General features: G+C 50.4%; 1 long non-coding RNA gene across 4 annotated transcripts in view; it reads left to right on the forward strand.

The window, feature by feature from the left end:
- Positions 1-22,674, forward strand: part of LOC142602805 (uncharacterized) — a 55,076-nt gene extending 32,402 nt beyond the window's left edge. Inside the window, exons 3-7 of one of the 4 annotated variants that reach the window (XR_012836632.1) lie at positions 14,334-16,284; positions 16,383-16,483; positions 17,162-17,341; positions 20,636-20,840; positions 22,507-22,674. This is a non-coding gene — a long non-coding RNA (uncharacterized LOC142602805). Of the gene's footprint in view, positions 1-4,990; positions 5,073-14,333; positions 16,484-17,161; positions 17,342-20,635; positions 20,841-22,506 lie in introns of all 4 variants that reach the window. The other 3 variants (XR_012836631.1, XR_012836630.1, XR_012836633.1) reach the window with 3 other exon arrangements.
- Positions 22,675-24,723: the final 2,049 nt, after the last annotated feature.

The raw sequence follows: 24,723 nt of genomic DNA on the forward strand, positions 1-24,723 counted from the left end.
CACCTGTTCTCGCAGTAAGAAGTTCATGGGGGAAGTATGCGCGTGTTCGCACGTTCACACTGCTACCCCTGCCGGGTGCAATAATTCTTCCTCTGCTGGTGAACGGATGCTGATGGAAACTTTTCTTCAGCAGGATGGGACCGGTAGTTGTGCTGGAAGCGATGGGGATCTTTGATTCCGGGCTGCTGCAGCACTGCAGGGTATCATCGCTGCAGGATCCTGAGCTGCTGTGGGTGAAGGCAGTGTGTTTTGAACATACGCACCTCGGGCGCATTGGTAAATTAAGATTTCTAACCTTACACTGGCTGTGTTTTGTCCCAAAAGCCTCGCAGCCTGAACTGGTCCTGTACCCAGATGAGGTGGGCTCAGTACCACCTGGTGATGTGAAGACAAGCCCAACCATTTCTACGCTGTGGAGGCGAGAGGCTTTTCCCCAGGTAATCGTGATGGCAAAGGGCTGGTGCTGGGTTCTGTGTCGGCAGCAGCGACTTGTGTTGTTCTCAAAAATAACCAGATGCCAAAACCGTTTGTCGCTGCCGCTTTGTGAAAGGTGTGCTGGCACTTCACATCCTTCCCTGGCATCAGGGGGAAGGCTCAAGTTAGCTCTGACAAAGCCTGTGCATCATTCGCAGTGTAATTAGCACCACAAGTCTTGCTAATTGCTGGGGGTTTTTTCTCCCCCCCTTCTCCAGCACAAAATTTCTCTAGTTATCTTGGGTTATCATCATGGTAGACAGCATGCTAAGCCTGGATGCTCCTTCTGAGGGCTGATGTCAGGAATAATTACTGCTGTAGTAAGCTGATCAGCCCTTCGTTATTAGCTGCTGTTGTTGTTACCTGACATTGATTAGTAATTTGTAGCTGCCAGTGCTTTCCTCTGCCCTCAAAGCCGACCATTTGCTGGTGCCACAGTGCTGTTCTGCCAAGGACAAATGAACATCTCCCCCCCCCCCCGACCCTTGCCACCACCCCCGCGGCATTTCCCTATCTGCGCTTTTGGTTTTTAAATACATGGGTTGTGGCTGGGAGAGCAGCACCAGCCCTGCCTGAATGCTGACTTTGCAGCTGAAAATTACCGAGGGTCCCAGCTGGCCGCGGTGATGGAAGATCCTGTGGTGAGTGACCCAGCGGTGGGATGATGTTTGTAATTTCGGGCCAAGTGCCTTGCAGTGATGTCCTCAACCTCCCCGTCATCCCTGGCTCCTGCCAGCTAGAGAAGGCAGCAGAGATGCCACCTTAAATATTAAGTCCCTCTAGAGCCATAGGTAATGTTTGTAGGTGGCTGCTCATGTGTGTTCGTGTCTGGGCTGGCGAGCAGCAGCGAAGGTGGTGAGGAGGAGGAGAAAACATGGCTGTAGACCCTGTCCTGTTATGTGATGTTCAGAGGTGTTTTAAAGTAAGGCCATTTAGTAACTTGAAACTGCAGATGCTGGGAGAAGGGGGGCTTCCTAGCCAGGACCTGGGATGGTCGGGGCTCCTTGCTCTGCGGAGCTACCCTGTTTCACGACGCTGACTCCCTCTGCGCTCTCCCTGTGGCTGGCGCTCTCTTACGTGTTTTGGCTGTTCCTCCCTAGCTCCGTGAGTCGTGTGCCATGGCTTGTTTGTCTGATCTGCTAGCTCTGTGGACCAGCTGTGCCTGTCAAAGCGGGGTCAGAGAGCAGAAGGCAGGCTTGCAAGCCTGCCCTGGGGTGGGGAGGGAAGTTTGGGAAGGGGATGCAGGGAGGCAAGTGCCTTCCATGTGATCCACATCCTGTCTCTGCCTCTTCTGCCGGCGTGTTGCTGGCTCTCGTGTCATCTCTGGATCTCAGCAGCAAATCTTTCGAGTGATTTAGGTTGTCCAACGTGGTCCATTGCGGAGCAGCATCCCAGGAGATGGTTAATCTACCCCATGTAAGCCTAGCGTAGCTGACAGGGTAAGGGGGATTAGTTCTCCTCTGAGGGAGGGGGGGATGGAGGCGGGCTCGGGCTGGCACAACACAGACCAGCTCCACACCCATCTCTAAGCCGTGCCGCTGCTGCTGGGAGGCAGCATGTGCAATCACGCCAACGTATGTAAATGTCCGTCTGACACAGCAGGTATAAATCATGCATGGGCAGCCAGAGACGGCAGGGAAAGCACCTCCTGTAACCCCTACTCTGACTAGCGTCCTTGTGATGCCAAGGGGGTGGCAAGGGGCAAAGCTTGATGTCACTTCTTGGCACTCCAAGAGGATGTTATTCAAAGAGACGGTGACCTCTCCTGGCGTGCAGAGCGCTGCCGGGGACCTCCAGCCCCACGTCTGCGACAAATCAAATGATGTGCTGTGGGAGAGGAGGGTTGGGACTCAGGCATCCATCATCAACCCGCTGACCACGGAGGAAAGGAAGAAAAAGCTGCCAGGAAGCTGCTTCTCCGTTGGTCCTCGGAGGTGCCGATAGCTTTAATCCTGGGGTGTCTTCTTACTCATCCATTAGTGGGTGCTAACCACAGCTCCCTGCACAAGCACCTTAATGGCTGCCTGGCCTGGACCAGCCCTAATTAAGACTGAAGAGCTGTTCGTATTCAATACCCCTGCTCAAATGTGTTTTTCTAGTCTCTCGCCTTCCCAGATGAGATTTCCAGGGCTCAGGGTGGGCGTCTTTTTCTTTGGTCGTTCCAGTGATTCACCAGTTAAAAAATGAGAGGACTGCGGGACACCCGACCAGACTTTCTTTCTGATCAACACATTCAGGGGATTTTATTATCTTTTCTCTTCCTCCCCAGACAGCTCAAGCTCCAAGGTAGCTCAGGTAGAAAGCTGCAAACCACAGAAATTAATCTTTCCTGACAAAAGCTTCCCGACTAAGCGCTGGTCTGGATTTGAGGACGTGCTTGAAGTTGCAGATGGTGAGAAGGGCATTCCCAGGTGAGCTTGAAAAGGTGGAGGTAGCATCAGGATGTGTCCCTTCACTGCGGTGTGCTTGCCATGGGGCAGAGCTAGGGCTGTCTAGGCCACTTTCTGGGCACGACAATGACTGTGTAGTGGCACAGCCCTTGCTGTTACTGGGGACTTTGGAGGGTGAGACCAGAAGCTAAAATGCCAGGCTGTAGACTGCTCTGTAGGCCTGAGATGTTTCTTCAGCTTGGAGGCTACGACCTCCAGCCCCTGTCCTTTGCTGGTGCAAGCTGATTTCAATGGGCCAGCCTCAGTTTACCCCAAATGAGAAGGTTGCCTTTTGCCTTTGACATTGACTGAATTCCCTGACACATCCTCTCCCCTGCAGTCTACCCAGGCCCCCGCTTTCCTTGCCTTGCTGGCCCCTAGTTTCATCTCCAGCTTGCCCCTGCTGTTAGGGCCACTATTGCAGCCAGCCTTGCCTGCTGGCTAATGTGTCATTGGAAAGGAGAGAGGCTGTCATGCTCTCTAGCTTCCTCATGCTTTTTTCAGCTCCCTTCAGGTCTCAAGAGGGAGTGTTTTCTCTGTACTTTGCATGGTCTTTGCTCTCACAGCCTCCGTGAGCACCCGTGGATCTTGGTCAGCCCCTTCCAGCCTCCCTTGCTGTCCTTTAGGTTTCCTGGGGCTGGGATTCCCAGGGCCTTTGGTGTAGGTGTGATCTCTGCAGCATGTAACATGCCAGAGGAGGACACTGCGGGCAGCTCTGCAGGGGACACTTGTTTGCTGCCTGAACCATACCCCTCTCTGGAGGACCTGCCTCTCTGTGTTGACCAGGAGGTGCTGGTTGATGTGCCACTGCATGACCTGATGTGTCTCTGGTCTTGTGTGATGGAGACAAAGCATTGTGTGAGGGGCTGTTAAATTAGAGAGCAGTCTGGGACAAAAATCTGATGGAGGATGTCTCTGCAGTGGAGCAAGGGCCTGGTCCAAAGTGAGGTCTGCTGGGATCTGAGCCCATCTTTACAGAGGACTTTGCTGGGTCATTGGCACTTCTTATGTGCAGAAAAGGCTTGAGATCCATGGCTTTCACACCTGTCTCCATTTCACAGACTCCTCAGTAAGGCTCCACTGGTGTCTCCCCACAGGACAGCCCACTCACCTCAGGATGGTCTTCCCACGGACACAGGGAAGATTCCCTAGGGTTGCCGAGGGCAAGGCAAGCCTTCAGACACTCCCAACCGGGAGAGACAGGTGCCTACACTCTGGCCAAGTTCTCCCAAGGAGAAAAGGAAGACCTGAGTGTCACAACACCCCCTAGGCTCCCTATCCAACATTGATTGAAATCTCTTGGAGGCTGGCCCATGCTGCACACCTAAACCTCAGGTTCTCTCTCCCCTGCTAACAGCTCTCTTTTTCTGCACAGATGCCTGGGGAGGGTGGAAATTCCTCTCAAGTTTTCCCAAGCCTGTCCACAAACAAGGCAAGGGGCCTCTAGATGGCAATGTTTCTGTTCAGGAGGCCAGCGGCTGCTTTTCAGGCAAGCTGTAGCCTTTCCTATCGTGCGGAGCTTTGGAGAAGCTCTGAGATTTACGCTGGGCTGAAGTGGACAGCTTAGCACCCCGCTGCCTCTTATCGCTTCCTCAGTGAAGTGACTTGGATTTTGTGACCTCAGGGGACCAGTGGTTTTAGCAGGCTGGACAGCAGTCTTCTGGCTGTCCTTCTCTCCATGTGATGAAATTGGCTCGGGCTTGATTGCTCTGACAACCAGCCGTCTGTTGGGGAGGTACTGGGGTTTTTGGAGGTGATGGGAGTCCCTTGCTGTGACTGGGAGCTGCTGGTAAAGGGCTCGGCGGTATGGATGCTCAACTTGTTTCCTGCACGTGCTTGAGGATGCGGAGGAGTCTGCTCCCTCCGATGCAGTCGGTGTGCGTGGAGGGGCACGTGTGTGGAAATAAGGCCTTGCTGTTGGGCTGGAGAAGAGCTGGGAGGCTAGGGGAGGAAAATGTTGCTGGAGAGAGGACTGTAATTGCACCTGCACGCTTAGAGCTGTCACTTGCTACCTCGTGCCTGCACCGAGCTCTGCTCGGGGCCTGAGTGATGGGGATGCTGAGCTAAATGCCCTCTGCCTTTCCCAGGTCCCCTGACGTGACTGGATGGAGACTACATCTCAGAGGCTGTGCTTGTGTTTACTGTCCCTCCTGGATGCCAGTGCGACAGGTACTTTTTGTCCATCGCTATGAAGCAAGAGAGGGTGGAGGGAGGGTGGGAGGCCTACCAAGAAGGCTCCTGTCCCTCGTAGCATTTGTTCAAGCAAAATCTTTCTTGCTCACACTGCAGAGCCCTCCGAAAGCAGTCTGGGTGACGGGCTGCCCAAGGAGCCCGCTGCCGCCTGCCTGTGGCCTCTCCCTGAAGTCTTTGCAGCTCCCAGAGGGGGGACCAAGCTCGTTGGCTTCTGACCATGTTTCATCTCAGGCTAAACTCACTTGTGGTCAAAAGGAGGAAAGGAAGATTTGGAGAGCTGGGGATGTCTTCCTGCTCCTGGGTGCTGTGAAATGCAGCACGTGTAGACTGGGGTCCTGTAACTCTTCCATCTTACTGTCTTCCTGGGAGCTGGCAAGAAAATACAGCCCCTTGCCGAGGTCCCCAGAAAAGCTGAGCAGGGTGGAAGAGAAGTGCCATGTTCAGTTAAAAGGTCTGAGCAGGAGATCAGGCAACCAGTTCATACATGTTTTGGCTCCTCCGAGTTTTATGAATCCAAGTTACCTGCATCTTGGGAGGACTAGATCTGTTTTGCAGGCCAGAAATACAGGCTGGACTCAGATCTTGCATGAACTTGTCTGGCGTAGTGCTAACAGCTGACCTGTGATCCGGGGCTGCCTCTTCTTCAGTTTTTGGTGGTGGTTTGAGCTAATTCCTGCTGCTTCAGCTGAGGGAAGCGTTGAGGTACGTGCAGTAGTGTTTACCCGTGTGGCAAGGGTGAGAGTAGCAAAACCCGCTCCTGAAGCTCTCCCCTTGCTCTCCCTCTCCCCTCTGCCTGCCTGGCCTGGCTCTCCCAGCCCTGGTCCCTCACCCGGGGCTGCTCGTGCTCCTCTTTGCCAGCGCTGCGGAGGAGCCTGGAGCCAGGCAATGGAACAACACTGGTGCCACAGAGCGTGGGGAGGGACACGAGGTGTCAGGGGCTGCAGGAGATGCCGGTTGATTCCCAGCTCTGCCACAGCAGAGGAGAAATCCTTCCCGTCTCCCTGCACATCGTTTTCCTCTGCATAAAACAGAGACAGTGGTTCTTTTCTTGCCTCGTTGAATTGATGCCAAAGGGGAGAGACTGGCTCCTCCTTGCTGTTTTTCCTCCAGCATGGTTAATAGTCTCTTTGGAGCTGGCGTGTTCATACCGGGGCTCTCCGGTCCACCAAGAGACCTTGAACCCTGGCTTTACAGGAGCGTGGCAGCAGGGGTGGGCTGGCTGCCTCCCAGCCTCTCCATGCGCTCAAGGCCATGCGAGAGCTCACTCTCGTCTCCAGCCTATGCAGACGCTTTCTCTGCCAGTCCTGCACCTGCAGCCCTGGGAAGACGGCTGTAGTCATGCTGCAGCGGGCATGGACAATTGATTATAAGCGGTCGTAGATTACCTGGAGCAATGCTATTAAATTTAATACAGTTCTCCACCGGCTCTTGGGGCGCAGCCTTGGGTTGTGTAACTGATATCTTGTTGCAAAGTATTTTGGGGACATTGCTAGGGGTGTGAGGCAAAGAGATTCAGCTGCAAAGCGAGGAGAAGATGATGAGTTTCTGTTGAGATTTATTTCCTGCCCATTAATTGCCCAGAAAAGCTGTGTAAACCTTCTCTGTTTGTGGAACAAATACTGGAAGAGTTACTGCTCTGACCTTTTTTTTCCTTTTCCACCGGACAATTGTCTGTGCCCTTGCTATTCAGAAGCTTTGATATGCCACTGGCAGATTTATGCCGTGTTGAAACCCACCTCTTATTGCTTCTGAGTTGATTGCAAGAAAGGAAACTTGTTCGCTGAAAAATAAACCCACTGCCACATGCCCTGCATGCCAAGCTAGGGTTGAAGTTTAAAAGAACAATTTGGAGTGCTGACCTTTTCCTTCTCAGTTCCTTGTCTTCTGTCACCGTGTCATCTGTTGAAAGGTGGGTGACCAGCTCTGAGCAGGATCACCACTAGATTTAGGCAGGAGTGAGATACCTTATGAACAACCCACGCTGTGATGGAGCGAGGCCTCTGCTCGCTGTGGGCTCGATGCTTCCTGAGGGAAGGGCTGTTCAGTGTGCAAGTCCTGCTCTGGCTTAACAAAAGCTCGTGGCAAATCCCCACGTGAACACTCACATTGATTTGGTGGCTGCTAAATTTGGGAATAAATCCACCTTCCTTGGCAGCTATGGTAAATCAGATGAGGCATGTCCAGCAAGGGTTTGGAGTGCATTGCAAAATGCACTTAGTTTGCGTGTGGTTCAGGGCTTGCCCGTGTTGAAGAGGAACTGGCACTAAATCTCTCTGGAACAAACCTCCGAGTTGGAATCCTGTCCTGGGTGAGATCCCAGCTGTTTGTTAGAGCTTTTTGGGGTCTTCGTCACTCTGCGAGCCTCTGATAGTGGTGCTAAGTGGCTCTCTTCCCTCTGTATCCACACAGAGCTGATAAGCCAACAGGGTTGTATAGTAGCCAGACGGTCTGGAGAGGCTGTATGAGGAAGGCCACTTAGAGTCATTGATCCTCCCCTTGGATGCTGCGGAAGAGCAGATGCCACTTACAAACCCAGCCTCAGCTCCTCGTACGTGCTGCATGGCTGCTCAGTCCCTACGTTTTCTGCACGCCATCGCTACTGGGACTGTTTGGAGCTTGCACCCACCTCCGCCCCGCCGGCTCGCTGCCAGAAAACAGCCCTGTCCGAGCAGAGACGGTTCTGCCTGTAAGTTTTATTCTTGGTAACGTAGGATCTGTGGTAGCTGGTAAATGTCAGCCCTCATTAGGAAATATCTCGTGGGTGTGTTTCTCCTCGCGTACAAACCTGTTGGAGGCTGCTGGTATTTCACCAAGTGTCTGAGCGGAGAATCAGGCCCGTATGTATGTGTGTATGTATGTATGTGTGCGCTTCCTCCTGCAGGTGACAGGAGAGCGGAGGGTGTGGGTTTTAATCCGTGTATGTGTGGGCAGCCCTGCTGATGCTGTTTGTCAGCTGGAATCCCAGCACAGAGCTCTGCGGCATCAGCCGTGGCTTCCTTTTTGCCTTCTGTCACATTTGGAGGGAGGGAAGATGTAGCTGAGTCTTGCAATAGTAGGTCAAAACATACTGCAGCACTAAAGATCAGAGCAAAAGCTTTCTTGTACAAACACATGGTTTTATTCATCCTGTTATTTTCTTTATCAAATGCTTACTCGCCTTTACAGAGCAGCTTTCGGCCCCAGGAAAAGCAAGCGTTTCACCGGGAGGGAAGCTGGGCTAGCGACTGGAGTGGGTCACAGTTGTGGAAGATGGGTGATCTAGATTTTTCTTCCTGGCTCTGCTCTGGCCCCTTGTCCTCCAGATCTCTGTGAAGACCTTAAGAAACGAAGAGCTGGGACTGTCGCTGCGTGTGTATGCAGCACATAACGAAGTGGCACACCCAGAGCATCCCTGGCACAGCAAGAAATGCTAGTCATGACAATTGCACTACGAACAAGGACTGTTGTGCTGTTGACGTGCAGCTGTTTCTGGGTGGGTAGCAGTTTGGTTAGGGTACAACCTGGTTAGGGTGCTGGAGCAAGCTCTCTACTCCAGACAGAGCTCTGCCTGGAATTCTTCAATGTCCAGACATGCAGACAGCTTATTTTTAAGGTCTCATTTGAAAGATGTCAGCTCCCCCTCCCTACTCTTCCCCAGGCAGCGAGAGCAGAAAACTAAATTTATCTGCATTGGGAAAGAGAGAGCTGGAGTAAACCAGCCAGGTGCCGCTCCAGATCTGCTGGGTAGAGCAACTGGCACAGAGCTGTCTGTCCATGTCTGAGATGCTCGGGTGCTACTGATGCTGGGGTGGCAGCGACAACTGCACAGCATTTTCCATTCCAGCCCCTGGGTTTCAGAATTTACTGGAAAGTTTGCCTTTTTAGGGTGATGATTTATCTGATTTGGTCCCTGGATTGATTTTTTTTTTTTAATATGTAAAGCAAAGCGGTCCTTCTGCTTTCTGGGAGAAAGATGAGGAGCTACACTCCTTGCCTTCCTTCTCAAGACCTTGTGGGACCCTGGTGTAGAAACTGTGCTGGAGAAGAGGTTGAAGCACAGCCTGCAAAGAGCCCTGGTTGCTCAGGGACTTTTGAATATCCTGTAGGTAGTGCATAGAAATGGGGATTCCAAAAGACTCCAATATTTTCAGTTTGAGCGTAGCTGCCCACAGGTCCCTTTTTGGGGTCGTTATTGACTGACGCAGATTTATGGAAGGGAACACAGGGCAGAAGTTTGAATTGCTGTGTGCTACGCTGGCTGCTGTGTGCCTGAATTAAAGAAGAGACTATTCAGTGTGAGTCCCTTCCTGGGGCTGAGGGATGCACTGTGCCTGTGGCACGGGCAGGTGGGGATGGGGTGGGATCTGGTTATACTTTTCGCCTTCTTCTAAAACTGGAGCATCCGTCTCTGTCAGGCTGCTGCTAATGAGTTAGTTAAACAGCATCTCCTTACTGGAAACTCTTTTCAGTCCAATTAAGATCTTGCAACATGTCAGTTGTGACAATAAAAGTGAATTAAATCTCATTTCTCCTTTTTTACGATGTTTATTAGAAGATGGGAATGCTCATTTAGAGGAGCTAATCATGGTTGTTTATTTGTCAGTGGTACCAAGAAGCCCCTGCTCAGGCTCGGGACCTGTTGTGCCAGATGCTGTGTGTGCGCTCACGGAAGGAATGGGAGCCAGCCCTGGAGAACGGATTGACCGTGCGGGAAGAGCCCAGGCGAGGTAGGCAGACTCCCATGGCCATTCAGCCCCAGCTGCAGGACTTGCTGCTGCTTGGAGACACTGTGAGAGCTGCTGAAGCTAGTGGAGATCTATCTCCACCGTGCTGCTCAGCAGAGGTTGTGCTGAGCAGCGGCAGAATCTCTCTTTTGAATGCTTGTCCTCCTTGTTGCAATACTTGTGTCTTCATCACCTGGTCCCAGAATTGCTGGCACATTGCACGGCTGTATAGACCTCTTTTCCTGAGGGAGCCAGGTTATAAGTGAAAACTGAAAGCTTTAACTCTGGAGTACGGCTTGATGGGAAAGGTAAGTTGTGGCAAGAGGTGTATCTGACAGTCCTGTGGGTCCTTTCTGTTTCGATGGCCTCTATCCCTCACCCCAAGGCCTTTGCAGGCAAAGAGGAGAATGCTTAATTCATCTCCCCTCTCAAGCTGTTATGATTCAGTGACTTGGCCAAGACTTAAAGCAAGCTCTTCCAAGGGCCTGGGCTGCTAGTCAAGATGCTTTCCAGCACATCTAACAGGGCAAAAGAGTTATTATTTTATTGCCGTGAGCAACCCAGGCAGGAGGATGCAATAGAAAAGGCCTGTGGGATGGTTCAGCGCACCAGCTTGTTTTCAGGGGGAGTTTGGTTTGCGCTTCTCAAAACCGGTTAACTCCATCCTTAACTGATAAGCTTAAAGGACCCAGCAACCAGGAGCAGAAATCCAAGGGCACGGAGACACAGGGACTGAGAAGCAGGCCAGGAGGGAGAAAGCCATGTGCCAAATTGCTGATCTTCCCCTCCGGTTTGTCCTGCCAAGAGCACAGCCAGCCCTCAATGCCCCTCCCAGCGAGGGAAACCCCATGCCATTGTTGGAGGAAGGGGTAAGGGTCTGGCCTCCCTTGCCCTGAGGTTTGGCAGGGTCGCGTGGGGTGGAATGTGCCACAAGCAGATTTTACTGAAGGTAAAGGAGAAGCGTTGAGGACAGTGAGACAAGTTTGTCCTGAAGGTCACTGCAGTCCTGTGCTGGGATCAGTCAGAGCTGTTGGCTGCTGTGTTTTGGACTTCCAGATGTCTGACTTTCAGCCTGTGCTCCTGCCTGGCTCCTGGGTTCCTCTGTCAGGACTTTTTGCTTTGTGTTGTTGATGCTTGTGAGTGTTGTCCAGACTCTGGATCCATCCTTGGCTCCAGCCTCGTGTAGACACAAGTTTGGGTTGCACGTAAAGGTTATGATGTGGAGGACAGAAGCAGAGGGCTTTGAAGAGCGTGCTGGAGAAGAGAATGGAGAAAGCTGGGGTAGGCGAGATGGCAGCAGGACGTGCTGACTGGCTCCCCGACTCCCTCGGCAGCATCGCCAGGCTGGGGTGAGCCGGCAGCAGCCGATCGGGATGGGGGACCGAGAGCTCCAGGCTGGGCTCCTGCGTACTGACACACAAGTACAACACGCCAGGGCTCTTCTCTGTCCACCAGCTCACCGTGCTGCGTTGCAGAGGGCTGAATCTCTGTATTGGAGGGAAAGCATCATTCTCCTTCTTTCAGTCCTGTTGCTGTTGATGTTTTGAAGTTAAGAAAACATTTAAATGATTAAAAAAAAAAATCCAGCCTTGGTTTATCAAGGGAGCTTCTAATGAGCAAAAGGGGAGGGGGAACAGACACAGGAAGGGCAGCAGAGACTAACAGCCTGGCAGAGCACTTGTCATCTTGACAACACAATAAGTTTCAAACTGGGCTCGCTCTTGACGTTTGCCTGAAGGTATATTTAACTAGTGCGGGAGATGCTGGAGCAGAAGTGTGCACCTTTGAGCCCAGGGAAACCTCAGTGGGGGTTAGCTGGCTTTTTGGAAGGGGGGAGATGGGCACCACATGGAAAATGTGCCTCCTTCCCTTGCTCTCTGTCTGTGTGCAGCCAGACTGAAAGGCTGTGCTCGCAGCTTGGTGAGAGAGGATGCTAATGAAGCGTGAACTGGCTGCGCTCAGTGGCGGCTCCTGTGCTATCTGCCACCAGCCTGCCTGCCCACTTCTTCCTTTCATTTTTTCTGTATTTGCATGTTGCGTTTGACAAATGGAAATGCGGCCCTCTCTTTGAAGCAGGAGGGACAGCAAACAAGCAGATAGGATGGGAGCTCAAATTCTCCTTTCCTGGGGTGATGCTAAATTGCCAGAGGATGCATAGGGCATCTGGAGGGGATTGGGGTGGATTGGAGACTCTGGGTTTTGCAGGTTCAGCAGGTTGCAAAGAAGGGGGCTTTGAGTGGCTCCTAATTCTGCTTAGAAATCCTTACTGGTTTGTTTTTTGTTGGGTGGTTGTTTTTTTTCCAGTCCTTGACTTGGGGTGCTCTGTGCTGCAGGGCTGCTGCTGCTCTGTACGGGGTCCCAAGCCCCCAACCCCTTCTCACCTTCCAAAACCCACCTCCCTCAAATCCTCTCCACCTCTCACTGCTGGAGCAAGACCTGCTCCATCTCTCCTTGTCCAGGTACCCCTGCGCTTCTCCCCCACAACCCCTGGCACTTACCTCCCTTTCTTCTCCCAACTTCCAGTGCGTCAGCCATGCCCTTGCCCAGTTTCTGTCCCCATACCCTGTGCTGTGGGATTTCAGAAACCGATACACGAACTGTGTTTCCAGAAATCCTAAGATGGTGCCTACAGACCACAGGCTTGCATTGCATCTGCACAATGTCCATATGGGAGTGGAAGGCATTGTCTCCCCAAACTCACCTGCTCCCAAAATAAGCCAGGCAGTCACAGACAAGTAGGACTCTTTATGTCTGGTCCTGTGTTGCAAGAAGTTTCTGTGGCAAAGCTTAAGGCTGATGCATTGACATTGGATGCTGCTGAAAACAAACGTGTTCGGGGTTTTTTATGGTGAGTGACTTTTTTTGGCATTTCTGAGAAGCAAGCTCCCAACTAGGAGGCAGAACAAGCTGGGCACATGAGATGGAGGTCATGCGATGAGCCAGGGCATCTGCTGCCTTGGAGGGCTCTGAATTGTCCTCCTGTTGCTTTCATTGCATCCCCAGGCATCTCACAGCATATCACCTGTGTGCAGAGAAACATCTGGAAGGGTGCGAGTGCAAATCTGCAATTGTATTGGCCCTGCAGAGCAAAGGCAGCCACCTTCCAACATCAGTTGTAGCAGGAGGAGATTGAAATACGGTGTTAGAAACTGGAGGGGGGCTGGCCAGGAGTCTTGCCTGGAAATGGGTGTCTGCAGCAGTATGGGGAGGAATGGGCTGAAATCAGGCATGTTAGTCCACGCTCATCTCTTGCGGCAGTATGGTTTTATCTTCCTTTCCAGATTGGCTTTAAGATATGGGAAAGCGTTGACATCCTTCCCACGGGAGAGATTTGCTGAGGTCCTTAGCTGGTACAAATCAATCAAGCTCTAACTCACAAAGCACCCTATGGGGACGCAACTTCGATAGGAACCTTACCTCTGAAGCTTGATGTGATTTCCTTTTCTTCCAGCCACGTATTTGCCTCTTTTCACGATGAAAATAAAAGCTGCGACAAACCCTGGCATAGCCCAGGAGCTGGTCCCCACCTCCCTTGTCCCAGCCTTTGTGTCCTCCATCAGAAAACCATGAGTCATCACCTCTTGGCTCTACCAGCCTTGTAATTTTTTTTTTTTCTCCTCCTCGTCCCCCCCACCCCAGCTGGGGTGAAGAAGTGAGAAAGCAAATAGGAATAAATACCTCCAGCCATAAAAGTGAAATAAATCAATACCTCTTCTCTGAAGCCAGAGATGCTTAATAGGCAAGGATCACTGCCAGATTGTAAAAAATGTGTTTAGTGTGCGGCTGGGGCAAGTTTAACCCTTGGACATAAACAGCTGAGCAGCTTCTCTCACCTCTGAATTAAATAACTTTAACTGCAGAGGGCTGTGATTAATAGAGGTGCCTCTGGTTGGGAGGCACCAGGTATTTTGTGCCTGTGGATCATCTGTGCAATTGCTTGAGAGGGAGAAGTTGTTGCCAGGTCCCTTCTGCAGGTGCAGTGATGCTTTTTTTTTCATGAAGGGACAGCTCTATTTGTGGTAAGGTAGCTCCTGGGTGCTGGGCTGAGCTGGTGAGACTTCAGCTGCCCTTCCCAGGAATTAAGGACCTTTTCATCTCTCCACCCTGCCTTTCTGTGGTGGGAACGCAGAGGAGCAAAGCTAGGGTGAGGCAACCCTGTCTGAACAAACTCAGTACCACCCATGCCTGGGAAGAGCTGAGGGAAATTCATGCCCCAGGTGCCTGGGGCTTTCTCAGCACGCAGGTGAGGGTGCCTGAGCATCACCATGCTCAGGGAATGAGAAGAACTGCCCTGGAGGGATAATCTGTTTCAGGGGGGATATGGGAAGTTTAGTCTGTTTTCTTTGCAGGGCTACTCCAAGGTCCTGCTCTGGAGAGGGTTTGGTTGTCCTACCAGCTCTTCAGCATGCATTTGCTCTCTTCACCTGGCTACTGAAGCTGGAGGACAGAGTAAATCATCTGTGGTGAGGGAGGGCTGGGAATCCAGTCTCAATCTCTAGGATTTTTTTAAATTATTTTTTTGTTTTCCTTCTAGGAGAGCCTATCCTGATATCTTCATAAATTTCTGGTCAGTGTTTTCTCCAAAGAGTATGAGACACCAGGATGATGGGATGCAGCCAAGGCTGGAGTAACAGGGATCGATTGTAGGAAGCCCCAGTGGGATGTTCCCGGTGGGCTGGGGGAAGTGTTAGCACTGCTGTCAGCTAGTTTGGTGGGACCACATCAGGAATAATGGGGATGCTCTGGCCGCTCATTCTGAAGATCGGTGAAGTCAAGCGGGAGCAGGTATAAAGGAGCACACAGAGGTTTCAGAGGCGCAAAGATTCCATCACAGTGAGTTTGGCTTCGCAAAATCAAGGCCGAGAGGTGATGTGCTGCATGTATATTGGAGCAGAAATAGTCGGTAGGGAGAAGCACCATTTAAAGTAAGCAGATGTTGGTTCAAGGACAGCTAATTATGGGCTGGCCATGAACTTGGGAGGCTGGTGACAAGCAGAAGACTCCTGCATGTTAGAGCAGAAAGGTGCTGGTCCCTTCCAGTGGTTATGGAGCAGGGAAGCGCCAGGACGGCTTTCAAGCAAAGCTTGAGCAGTAGTGATTATTTGATGCTCAGAGGCTGGATGCAGGAGCGTGGCATTTCTTGCTAGTCTTATTTATGATGGTCTGTCTACCTTTTGTTGGGGCTAGGAGCTCAAAGATAGCCAAGATATTTCAGAAGAGGATTAGGGTCTGTTTCCCACAAAGCCTTCCTGCGCCTCTATAAGCTATTTGTTCTCCCAGTACACAGACTCACGCTCGTTTAAGTGCTGCCTGGCACACAAATGTTTTTCTGAACTACGTCAGAAGCCTTTTGCTGAGAAGAGCCACGTGATGGAAGTTAACTTTGTATTTAGGAGCTGGTGGCATCTGACACAGCTCTTACGAAGCTGGCTGGTTTCCGTGCAAAACGAAGGCAGGCTGTACTGGGAAAGGTGATCCTGGAAACACTTGTATTTGTTTTGATTTTTCCTCATGCTTAGAGCATATTACTTCTCTTGCTGACATACCTGTGGCAAGCAGAGGTTACGGGAGTTATTAAAGTAGCAATGGAAAAGGATATTCGAAATGGGCATGATTTTGCTCTCCTCCCATGGAGAGTATTGTCCTTGGCTGAGACAGGATGAACAGATTGAGGTCATGGTTGGCATAAAATGAGCAGGATCTGTCCCATCACTCGCACAAGGCATTCTTTATGGGCAGGAGGGGAGATGGCCAAAATTAAAGGGCTTTTACTGACTCTTGACACCTTGCCTCTACCTCACTCTGCTGCCTGTCAGGCAGCTCCTGCTCCTCTCCACCAGACTCTATAAGCTTTCAGGTTTGGACCTGAAAGTCCTTGTAGTTCGAGCACGCACTGTCCCTGGGTAGTTCTCTCTCCACCTCTTGTTCTCAGCCCCTTGACCCCCTCAAACAGGTACAAAGGATGGACAACATTGCCTGACCGAGGTCCGTAAGAGCCTACTGCCTCCAAGATTCCAGTTTTTTGGGGTGAGGTGCTGTCCCCTGGACACCAAACATCTTCTGTGTGGCTTTGCATGTGTCATTCCTTCCTTGTGCCCTCCTCCACCTCCAGACTTGGGAGAAAATACTCTTGGTGGTGCCTAGAGAGCTGTCTTTGAAAGTCAGGCCACGAAAGAGCTGGTGAATTGCTTTTCTGCCCAAGGCGAGTGAAGTGCTCCCGGCAGGGTAATCAATCTCCCCGAGAGCTCCCCCAGCAGAAGGCGATCGCCCTGACTTTACGGAGTGTGTAGTGTCTCCCCTGTAATGGCCACAAGTCCCCCCTCCCAGCCAGCAGCAAGCAGCAGCTCATCCCTGGGATGGAGAGCGTGTGTACGTGTGTTTTTAAGGTGGTAAAATGCTTTGTGAAGGAAAGCTCCGGTCATTACACATGCCAACAGGAGAGCTCCCAGCTGTTCAGCTTCCTTGGCATAAAATCACAGCAGCAGGTAAATCCTGGAGAAATAAAATGAACCCAATCAAATTAGCCCAGGACCATGTACAGGAGGTGGGCAATGTTTTCGCGGTGTTTCTTCCTCTCTTGCAGGTGCCAAATCATTGTGGGTCATTTTTCAGCTTGCCACGGTTCAAACCAGCAGCTCTTTGATGGTCTCGCAGTACCATGTTACTCTTGTGTTTCCTGAAACGGTAAGAAAAGGCACTGTCTGGGTTTGGGGTTGGTTTTTTTTTTTTGGGGTGCCCTTTTGCTTCTTCCTCAGACTTTCTGATGCTGTGTCTGAAGGCGCATAGGGTTTGGGGGAAGGATGCTCCCTGATGTCAGCCGGCACTGGGCTGGGTAGGCTCTGGCTTGACGGCTCCCCCGGGGCAGGAGCCGTCACCCAGACTGGGATTTCTCCGGAGGCTGGGAAGTAGCTGCCAGGCGGGATCTGGGATGGGGGAAGGGAAAGACTTAGTTTCTTTCAGCATCTGAGGGTGGATTAAGTGGAGCGTTCCTTGTTAGCTAATTGAAACAGTCAAAATGTCAAATGAGGCATTTCAATAATAGTGATGTTAGGAGCTTTACGTTTTTATTTCTTTCCCTCTCTCTTTTGTATTGCGCCTTCAAGACACGGGGACCTAAGTCCCTGCCTCTACAGAAACCCTTTTAAAGAGGGGCTTCAGGGGGGATGGGGCAAGGACAGAAACCGTTTTAATCCCCTCCAATTCCGGCATTATTGTGTTTCAGCAAATATTTTGCAAAAGGATTTTCAGGCTGAACTTCAAACAGGCAAATGCCTCACTCCAGTGACTCGGGGAGCTTTGCAAATTTAGAAAAGAAAATGAAGATTGTTTTAGCTGACATTTAAACCTCTTCTCTCTTCCCAGCCTGTCAGGAAGCTTCATACACTTCGGGTCAGACGTTCTTTCCCTGAAGAAGAAAAGGATATTTATAGCTGGGTAGGACCATAACGGGGAAATCTTCAGGCTGCAGTACCTGTCAGATGAGGTTACTTATGGCCCCAATAGTAACAGCCAACCTGGAACCCACTACAGGGAAGCAAAAAGGTGAGGGTCCCACCCTGGGCCACACAGAGGGGTCTGCCCCAGGTAATTTGGCCTGATTCCTTGAGGGTAAAGGTAATCTTGGCTGGAGCATGGTATTTTATGGGCAAATGTTTCCGTGATGGCTCGCTGTGCTGCTTTGCCCTTCTGAATCTTGGGGATTGCTGATACAGAAAGATCTTGAAGTGTGATCTGGACTGTTCCTGTACCTTGGGGAGGTAGGGAAGGGGTTAACTAGAGATGCCAGACCCAAAGAAAAATAGCTTATCACACAGAGAGGCTGTGACTGGTTTGCCCTGGGTGGTTAGGAGCTCCTGAGGGGCTGATGGAGCATCTGGCTGCAAGTCTTGGTTCCTCCTTGCTCCCTCTCAGCCAGGGCTGAAGCTAGGCCAGCGATGCTGAGCAGTGAGCAGCTGTCTGGGCTGCGGTTGGAGCAGTTTACTCCCAGGGATTAGAGTGATGGGGGTTTCTTAAGGTAAAGACAGCTTGCAAAGAAAAAGCAGCGTGTCTGGGGACAGCAGTGCTCCGCCGCAACCTGCTCTTACCTACGGCTTGTTCTACACAAAGCGTTTTTGTTTGCGCATCGCCTTTGATCCACCACTGGTCCGGATGGAGGGGAAGGGGCTGGGCAGCTCACTGTGTGGGGCTGGGGAGGGGGATTGCGGTTGGTGGGGCTGCACAGGAGGTTTTGGCACAAGCACTTCTGCAAGCCGAGCCCTGGGGCTTGCCCTGAGGCCCCAGATATGACAATGGGGATGTTTTGATGTAGCACAAGGTATCTAGAAGCTGGATGAAGGTTGGTGTCAGACTAATGTAGTCCTGGGGCTGTTATTTCCGCGTGGTATTGGCTCATTGGACTATAGGGTGGAAATCTGAGCTTAAACTGGACCTGGGAGCATCTCTAGTGGTGTAGGTCCATGCCTTCTCCTTTTGGCTGGCATGGGCCGATCTCTTTCTGTGTTTTCCCATGTGTCCCTAGATTTTTCAGGGAAAGAAATCCAAGTGCAGTACCTGGAGGGAGAGCGCCATAATGTGGTCTGGCCAAGAGTCCTGGTTTAACCGTAAGGGTGTGGGGACCTGTTCTCCATGGAATGGGGTTGTAGGTACCACACAGAGCTGTGTGGGGTGCTGCAGGCACAGTTGTCTTGTAGGAAAACCTCTTGGGGTAAAGGAATAACAAAAACCCTCTTACAGACCACGTCTCACAGAGGCGAGACCCACAGAGATCTTCCCTGGAGATCGTGGGCAACTCTCGGCTGATGTTGCTCTTCTGGGCTGTGTAGAAGTGGAAGAGCCCAGGGCAGGATGATGTTCCTGGGGGACATCAAGCTTGCTCTGTTCCTGTGTCCCTTTCAAAACCAGCCCTAGCAATGCAGTCCTGGAGCTGAGCTGCCCAGGTTTTTGTGATCCCCAGAAAGGAAAGCAACAAATCTTGTACGCGGTGAGCTCTCCACCATGGTTTTCCTGCCATCTGCCCACCCCAGTGGATGTTAACAAGCTAGTAGATCTAGACCTGCTGTGCCTTGATAGAAAGATTTATTTTTAGGACCTTGATATTTAAAATGATCTGTTATAATTTCATGCTTAAATAACACTAAATAATGTTCCCTGTTTGCACAGCGTAATTGGAAGAGGCGAATAAACCAAACAAACCAGCTATGACTGAGCTTCCTTAGTATTTTTGAACTGAAACAAACAGTAAAAAACAAGGGCTTGGCCAATTTAACACTTTGGGGGTATTTTCTGGTTGGCATTCCAGTTTTTCATTTTCACCGGCCAAGAAACACAAGAGCTTTAAAGAGCCAGTGGCTTCTTGCCAAAGAAAACTCAGTTGCTCTTAGATTGGAGGGGGGAAAAAAAAAACAAAGAAGAAAAAATTAAAAGTGAACTTATTTGTTTTTTAGGAACTGGCAGGGCTAATGACTCTGGAAGTGCTGTGGGATTTTATGCAAGTGCAGAAAAGACTTAGAAAATATTCAGCAAGTTCATTTAGGCTCCTTTCATGCTTCTTAAATCCTGAGGCTTCTTTATTGCTGCTTTATGTCAATTTGACACTGCTTGATTTCACTGTCGCTCTCGATTTTACTGTGATGGCATTGCTGTGCTCGAAGCGGAGTGGGTCCTGCACTGATCACATCTGTAACATCCCATGTAATCTGTGTGGGCTGTCAGGTGATTGAATTAAAGCTTCTGGATTCGGATGACCCTATCCTGGGACAGGAAGTTCAGGCCAAGCTGATATTACCTATGTGCAAAGCCACAGGCGTATCATTTAAGTGAAGAGATTTTGTGATTAGTTATGAATGTGTTGTCTTCCCTCCTGGAAAACTGCTATCGGAGAGGGAATGTAGCCCGGGCTTTTGAAGCTGCTGCACGTCAACTCATCAGTGTGTCTTTAGCTGGAAGGATTTGTCCTGTTAGAAGGGTGAGAGTAACTTTTCCCTCTATGTCCCTATGCTCAGATGCCCCGTGGAGCAATGTTCCTGCAGGTTCAGGCTGTGACAGTGACGGTGCTGAGACCCCGTAGCAGCCCCGCATCCTGCTCTCAGTTCTTCCCTTTCCCTCCAGTGCTCTGTCCTCCCTCCGTCCCGCCTGTCCTGCGGGGAGCTGGCTTTCCCCCAGTGCCTTCCCTCCTTCCACACTGGCAAAGTCCTTCTCCATCTTCCCCTCCCTCCGCTCCCCCCACCCTTCTGCTCCGCGCAAGCCTCGGCTCTGTTTGTGCCCACATTAGCATTTCTGCTGACTGCAAGGATTGGTTTAATTTCATGGGTGTCATTTCCTTCAAGAAATCTCTCTCTGAGCAGCAGCCCGACGAATGCCTGATAAAACATATTTTCCTACGGTAATGATTTTATGGACCCATAAGTCATGAATTTATTATGATCTCAGCCCCTGCTGCTGATTGCTGTAAAATGCAAAGTAATTAACAGCAAGCGGTAGCAGCTATTCCCACCTGGTAGCGTGTTCTTGGGTACGCTGATGGGTTTGATTAAAGTAATGGCTAAAGTGTACAGCCCGGCTGTAAAATATTAGCATGATTAATGCAGTATCCTAAATAAGAAACAAAACTAATGGGCATGGTTTAAGGAATTAAAAATATATATATATTCCTCTTCCTCCCTCTAGCTATTGTTCTGGCTCATTTATGCTTTCTTTTCTGTTAAATAATGTATGGGCTTGAGGACCAGGGGGCAGGCTAGAGATGCATATTGCAGTTTCATAACATCTTAAGTGCTTGTGTTAATTTTTCACTCCTCCCTTCTCTTTCCCCTCAACCTGCCATCTCCCATCGGATAGGGGGAGAAAGATAATCAAGTTTCCTGAACTTGGCCCGAAGTCAGATGTGATTTGATTTGGATTGCAGACAGCCCGGGGAAGTGACCCGGAGGCAACTCGGAGAGTTGGACTTGGTTTCTTGCCTCGCAGAAGAGAAACCCTGACGCTGTGTTCACGTTCCCATGGCTGGGGGTGATCTCCGGTCTGTCTCAGCAGCCTGGAGCCTGTAAGTTTTTTCGCACATGAAGAATAACTATGTCTGTCCAGAAGCTGCAGTGCTTCCGCTGAGAAAAGGATGCTTTTTCTTTTTCTGAACAGCTTAAAGAAGCAGTGACTGGAGCTGAGTGAAAAATTAGCAAAGATAAGGCTCAAGATACAGTAACTTGTGTCAGATTTCTCCCCCCCCCCCCCCCCCCCATATGTTGGATTTCTGGCATTTTTCAATGGGAAAGATCAGAAATTACTTGATTTGGGGGATAAAAATAAAATATGAAATAAGCATTTTTATCATATCAAACACCTAGAAAAAATTATTTGGAAATGGAGAAAATACCTGATTGGGGGGGGAAGAAAGGCTTTTTTGACCTACATGTTTTGATCATGCTCGTCTCTTCCAATTTCTAAACATGCATACACCAATGTCATCTAATTCCCTCTGATCTGCCTCTAACTTTTCAGGTGTATTGATCTGCTCTAGTTTATGAAGCTACCGACTATTGGAAAGAAAGAGTTTATAAATAACTACAGAGAAATGGACTTCCATATCACAGGAGCTCCAGCCGTGCTGCTTTTGTTTATCGCACAACACACATTTTTTTCTTTTTTGGAACTTTTCTTAACCAGAAGATTGCAAAAGGGAGCTCAGCGTGCCAATGTCACTGAGAATTGTTGTGTTGTATTGTACTGTGCAAATGGTGTTTTCTCCCTCTTGGGATGGAGAGGTTTCTGGGTTTGTTTTTGTAGATAAGATATAAACTCGGTAGTGGTTGTGCTAGTAAACACAAGTAGCCCCAAGCTCCAGAATATGTCTTGTTGGTCCCTCCAGTAATTTGACAAAGTATCCTTCCAGCAGCCTCCTGAAAGTACAACATGAGCAATTTTGTTGATCCTTCAGTATCTGGAATAATCGTGGCAAGGGATTGCTGGGCTCCGTCAATAACTCTGCATGGCAGCCAGCTCTCTGCCAACGTTGGCGTGGGTTTTAGATGTCTCGCCTCTGTTCAGTGGTGGTCAAAATAGGAATAGATGTGTTACCAGGAGGGTGAGAATTAAATTCTCTCTCTAAAATTGCCACCACTGGAGTAGTGACCATCTTCTGTTGGGAAGGTTATAGGAAACCTCAGAAAGATGCAGGTACAGGGGAGGTTCCACACGACGAGAGATTAAGCAGATTGAGATGTGTGGGTTGAGTGAGGCGGCAGCTGGGAGAGGGGTATGATCAAGCCACGTACAGTCCAGAGGGGAGTAGAAGAGGTGGCACAGATGATTGCAGTGTCTTGTGATTCAAGTTCTGAGGGTTACCCAGTGAACTCAGTAAGCAGAAGGTTTAAAGAAAATGAAAGGAAGTCCATTTTTCTGAAGTGCATTATTACATATGTATTTCATAGCCATGTGCTGCTGTGGAGTCCAAAAGAGGAGGAGAGATGTGAAGTGGGACTAGATCATCATGGACGACAGATCCCTGGGGGTGCTGAACATAGCTGAAGGGTTTGCAACAAGAAGAGGGCCAAAGATACCCCATCAGTGATTTGTTTCCTCCCTCCTCCCCTTGGCAAGGCTGTGGCTGTGTTCTTATCCCCACTATGTCCTCTTGTCTTGAAACAGGGGCTCAGGGGCTGAGCACTGGAGGATGTCACTGCTGTGGTTCCACTGACAGTGCTTTCTTTTTTCAGGTGTGGATCCTCCCAGAGTCTTCTCCAACCACTTGAGACCTTGGGTGCTGGATGAGGAAGCACAGGTCATGAAGGAAGAGCGATGATGCTGGGCTACACCATGGTTCTACACTAGAAATATCTGGGCTCGGAGAGGTGGAGGACACCACAAACCCATGAGGCAGTGGCCTCGAGGTAAGAGCCAAATGTGTGAATCTCATCCCAGCTATGAGACGTGACGCTGCCGCAGCAAACGCCGGTGTGCGAGTGTGGTACGTGATGGCTGGACGAGGGAAGGTGGTGGGTCCTTTTCGTCTCCCATTTAGCTACTGTTTGAGTCGGCTGCCGCAGTTGGGCAGCGTGGCTGTGGGGTCATGTTTGGAAGGCTTTCTCAGTAGTGCACACATGTTAATGATGTTTGAGGAGTAGTTTCTGTGGGAGGCCTGGGAGCCAGGCAGCTCTGCAAATCAGCCCATTAGTATCTTTAAAAGAAAACCTCCATCCTGTAGGAACTGCCTCAGCCTCTGGAGACGTGCCAGAACAGTATCCCAGACTGCACCACATCCGTTTCTCCTATTAGATCTTTTCCTCTCTCCTTTTATCCTTTCCCTATCTCCTTTTTTCCTTCCCTCCTGGCTAGCGCTTTCTATTGCTATTCTATCCAAAACACACTTCAGCTATTGCCTTCTGTGCTTCTCTTGCCTGGAAGTTTGCACAAGGATAGGTTGGCACTTTTTTTTTTCCTCCTTTCTCCTTTTGGAGCTAATCACCCTGGTGAAATTGAGCTGTAACGCAGTTGGCAGTGGTCAGATTGAGCTGAACGTGCGTGCTCCAGCACATACCCAGATTCTTGCATCAATAAAAATGAACACAGACAGCCGCAAAGCGAAAGAGATATCGCATGGCCTTGTTTAAAACACACTCGCCCAAAAGCGTGAGCAACCTGAACAAAAGCTGCCTGTCTCCTCTTTTGAGGTGGGCGAAAGAAGCAGTTATTGGGCTTGATGTGTGGAGCGAGAGGGGGAGACTGTGTTTCCCCACCTCCTCCCCCTGCGATCCTCAGCCGTGCAGCAGGTAGAGAGGAGCTTGCGTTTGGTGGGGAGGATTTATAGCTGTCGTGAGTCAGTCAGAGTGTCAGGGTAAATCAAGCCTGACGTTTTTAACATCTTCCCCACACAAAAGGGGGGGGCAAGGGCGAACAGAGGAAGCAATTGTAATTTTATGTCTATATCCTGCTCGGCTAATCAAGGTGAGCAAGACACATGCCAGCCAGAGATTTTCCTCTTGTTAGCTTGATCTTTGCTTTGCTTTGGCTTTTCCCTTCCTTTCCTGGACCACTATAGCAGTCTCCTCTGTGGGGGAAGAAAGATCCAGTTGATCAGTGCTGGAGGCTGTAGACTAACAGTTCTTGCTCCTCCAGACTGTCTCTTGTACTATGTCCCTAATCAGATAAGTGAAAACTCATGGAAAAAATGCATTTTGGCAGAGATTTGACTGTCTTTGGCCCTGTCTCCTTATCCTATTCAGACCCCGAACCTCCTGCTAGCCCTGAGGTGGCAGTGCTGTGGTGTACCGCATCTTCTCCTGGTCCCCTCCTACCCCTCTCAGGAGCACCTTGCTCAGGTTGGACAGACCTACAGGTGAGCTGTGGAGACAAGGAATATCTGCATCATAAGAAAGCTAATTCCAGGGGATTTCCAGCAGCAACATGGCTTAGGAGTTGTGTTTGGCATGCCTCTTGTCTTTCCTCAAGCATGTGCTGCTGCAAAGCCTCCCCGTGCCTTTTACCTTGCTGCCAGGTAGGCTAATTCCTTACTCAGGTGAGTAAGGAGAGGCAGGGAGGCAAAATAAATATGTAAATAGGTGCCTGTTCCTCACCCTTCCTGTGCCACATTCCAGAGAATTAGTGTAACATATCAAGAGCAGCCTGGTTTGAGTACTGGGAGTAGCAGGGTGCTCTACCTGTTGCTAGAAGTGAAGACCCAGTAGAATGGGATACCTCTTGGCAGTGGAAAGGTTTCTACCCCAGGGAAGGGCCCTGGCAGTATCCGTGCTGTCTTCTAGCCCATGGCGTGAGGTGTCCCGAAGGCGAGTGAGGCAGAACATGCACAGTCCCACGCTGGAGCTGTTGAGCAGCATTAAAAGCTGCGTGCTGGGTCGATGTGTCAACGCAGGGCAGCATCATTGAAATTCCTTGCGTGCACAGAAGTGGGCTTAAGTCATCAGCAGAGGGCAGGG

Source organism: Balearica regulorum, chromosome 8 (genome assembly GCF_011004875.1).
Source record: "Balearica regulorum gibbericeps isolate bBalReg1 chromosome 8, bBalReg1.pri, whole genome shotgun sequence".
Lineage (NCBI taxonomy): Eukaryota > Metazoa > Chordata > Aves > Gruiformes > Gruidae > Balearica > Balearica regulorum.